At 44.9% G+C, this 3,023-nt stretch overlaps 1 non-coding gene across 1 annotated transcript; it reads left to right on the top strand.

Moving 5' to 3' along the window:
- Positions 1-773: 773 nt before the first annotated feature.
- On the top strand, positions 774-855 carry trnas-cga (transfer RNA serine (anticodon CGA)). Its single transcript has one exon. It is a non-coding gene; the product is annotated as a tRNA-Ser (tRNA).
- Positions 856-3,023: the final 2,168 nt, after the last annotated feature.

The following is a 3,023-nucleotide window of genomic DNA, read 5'->3' on the forward strand; positions in this document are numbered from 1 at the left end:
ATCGACTCTGTCTGTTTCCTGATTCTGGGTTTTGGATTTCTCTGGATGTGTTGATCTCTGCCTGAACTTTGACGCCGGCGTTGTTTGCTGCTCGAGATCTGGTACTCCATTAATATCTCTGTGTGCACAGTACTGGGTCTGTGACTGGATCCCTGCTCCAGCGACCTGACATTGAGGGCCTGTTTTTGAACTTCACTGCTCCATGGCTCTGCCACGCATTGATATTTATTGGAGAGAGCAAAGAGAACCAACAGTGAGGAATATTTAACATGTACTCTGCAGTTCTGGACACTGGCGCAATGTCAGTAACTATACAAGTGACCTCAGGGTAACAGTCAATGGCACCTGTTCAGCTGGAGGTCTTTGACGAGTGGCGTTCTGTAGCAACCGGTACTGCGATCTGTGCTGTTTGTGATGTACATATAAATTACATGGACGAAAGCATAACTTCGTGCCTGGCAGGTTTGCTGAAAAAACCTAGATCGCTGCTCTTGTGAACAGCTCGGACGACTGGCAAGTGATACATCGGGATATCGATCACTTTCAGATATGGGGCGAGATATGGGAAACGGCGGTTAACAAGGCGAAATATGATATGTTTCACTTTCGGAGATCAAATATAAAGGAGATCAACTACACAGTTAATGCAAGATGCATAACAATGATTATACGCAGAGGGATCTTGGGTTGCAAGTTCATAGATCCGTGAAAGTAATCACATAAATTGATGGGGTGGTAAAGAAATTGCATGGGAAGTTCATCTTTCTTGTGTGGCTGTGATGGCCGAGTGGTTAAGGCGTTGGACTCGAAATCCAATGGGGTTTCCCCGCGCAGGTTCGAACCCTGCTCGCAGCGACTCTGCATGAACTGTTTTCCTTCTGCCCTCCTGAAGAAGGTACAGGAGTCTCGAGACTCACACCTCCATGTCCAGGAACAGTTACTACCCCTCGGCCTTCAGGCTAGGCTCTTGAACCAACTTCACTTGCCCCGTTGTTGAAATATTCCCACAACCTAAGGACTCACTTTCAAAGACGCTTCATCTCATAATAATGTCCCATTATTTCTTTCTTTTTTATTTTTGCACAATTTGTTGTCTTTTGCGCGCTGGTTGAACGGCAAGCTGATGTGTTCTTTCACTGACTCTGTTGTGGTTATTGCCTACGGATTTATTGAGTATGCCTGCGAGACAATGAATCTCAGGGTTGTATATGGTGACATATATGTACGTTGATAACGAATTTACTTTGAACTAGGTTCGAGAGTCGGGCAGTTGTTTTGCAGAGTTATATACAGCGGTTATACGGAACTGAAGTATCATATTCATTTCTGAACGCTCATACAGGAAGGATGTCAAGGCTCAAGAGAGAATGCAGAAGAGGTTTGCCAGGAATAGAGGATATTTTCCTTAAGGAAGGTCTTACTAAATTCAGACGCCTTTTCTCATTTTTTTTTCTGGAGTAGCAATAGCTGAGGAGAGATCTTATTGAGGTTCACGAGATTACGAAATACATAGATAGACAATAGACAATAGGTGCAGAAGTAGACCATTCGGCCCTTCGAGCCTGCACCGCCATTCTGAGATCATGGCTGATCATCTACTATCAATACCCGGTTCCTGCCTTGTCCCCAGATCCCTTGATTCGCCTATCCATAAGATACTTATCTAGCTCCTTCTTGAAAGCATCCAGAGAATTGGCCTCCACTGCCTTCCGAGGCAGTGCATTCCAGACCCCCACAACTCTCTGGGAGAAAAGTTTTTCCTTAACTCTGTCCTAAATGACCTACCTCTTATTCTCAAACCATGCCCTCTGGTACTGGACTCTCCCAGCATCTGGAACATATTTCCTGCCTCTAGCTTGTCCAATCCCTTAATAACCTTGTATGTTTCAATCAGATCCCCTCTCAATCTTCTTAATTCCAGCGTGTACAAGCCCAGTCTCTCTAACCTCTCTGCGTATGACAGTCCTGACATCCCAGGAATTAACCTCGTGAATCTACGCTGCACTTCCTCTACAGCCAGGATGTCCTTCCTTAACCCTGGAGACCAAAACTCTACACAATACTCCAGGTGTGGTCTCACCAGGGCTCTGTACAAATGCAAGAGGATTTCCTTGCTCTTGTACTCAATTCCCTTTTTTAATAAAGGCCAACATTCCATTAGCCTTCTTCACTGCCTGCTGCACTTGCTCACTCACCTTCAGTGACTGATGAACAAGGACTCCTAGATCTCTTTGTATTTTTCCCTTACCTAACTCTACACCCTTCAGAAGAAGGCAACCAGTTATTTCCACCCACACCACCATGGCTGAAAAATTAAATGACAGAAGAGACAGGGGTTAAGCTCAAATGAGACGTTTGGGCTATGTTTTTGGGTGCCTGGGGGTGGCGGAGATAAACATGAATAAGGTATTCAAGTGGCTCTCAGATAGACAAATGCATCTGCAAGAAATTGAATGATATGTACATTGTGTGCACAGAGGGACTGGTTCAGCTGAATATTTGTTTTCCAGTGCAATTAATTTAACACACAGTGTGGACTGAAGGCCCTGCGCCTGTTCTGTATTGAAATGTGTTCTATATATAAAAAATGTCAAAGAATAGAGTACAGTTAATCATTAAAAAGAAATATCTCAAATCGGGTTCCAGCTCCGAAATCGCTCGAGTTGGGGTTAAAGAAAAGGGGGGGGGATGTTTGTGCCGACTTCGGGGAAGGTACGAGCGACTTGGAGAAGACTTGCGACTTTACTGTTGGCGATATTGGCCGCAAATGGTCTCCTGTATTTAACAAGAACTGGAACTACATCGTTAAGCCCGGTGTGTGATGGAAGGCCCGGACAGCATCAGAAGAAAGATGGGGAGAGGGTCGATGGTGATGGCGTCAACAGGGACTGCAGGTGGCTCAGTAAATGCACATAATTATTATTCCATGATCGCACACCGAGTACAATTTCATTGTGGCGGATACTGGACACGGATCATCCATTTCAGTCAGCAACTAACACTGCGAAACCTTTAACAGTGAT

The sequence above is a fragment of the Hypanus sabinus genome, chromosome 24 (genome assembly GCF_030144855.1).
Source record: "Hypanus sabinus isolate sHypSab1 chromosome 24, sHypSab1.hap1, whole genome shotgun sequence".
Taxonomy (NCBI): domain Eukaryota; kingdom Metazoa; phylum Chordata; class Chondrichthyes; order Myliobatiformes; family Dasyatidae; genus Hypanus; species Hypanus sabinus.